Raw genomic sequence first — 379 nt, 5'->3', positions numbered from 1 at the left:
TAATGTAATAAGTATGGACTATAAGATCCCATAAAATATACACTATTATGATAAGTCTGTATAACCATACATACATATATATATATATATTATGGAAGTACAAATAGTTTAAACGATTAATTATGAAATAAATATCACCAGAGCATTCATATGTTAATCTAAACTGATAAATTCATCTACACTGATAAATTCATCTACTAGACACCCTTATATTATATAATATCAACACATCGATACAAACAAAAATATTGTTTATGGAATATCACATTTATTAAAATGGTAACGGTAACGGCCACTATTCCTTATTTCAAAAGAAGTTTCCCCCTTCTCTTTTAGTAATAGGTTTAGTTTTCCACAAGCAAATGGGGATTTTCCAAAC

Source organism: Halyomorpha halys, unplaced genomic scaffold, assembly GCF_000696795.3.
Source record: "Halyomorpha halys isolate HHAL.00 unplaced genomic scaffold, Hhal_1.1 Scaffold55.1, whole genome shotgun sequence".
NCBI classification, from domain to species: Eukaryota; Metazoa; Arthropoda; class Insecta; order Hemiptera; family Pentatomidae; genus Halyomorpha; species Halyomorpha halys.
The sequence above is the reverse complement of the archived record's forward strand: the minus strand, read 5'-3'. Positions refer to the sequence as shown.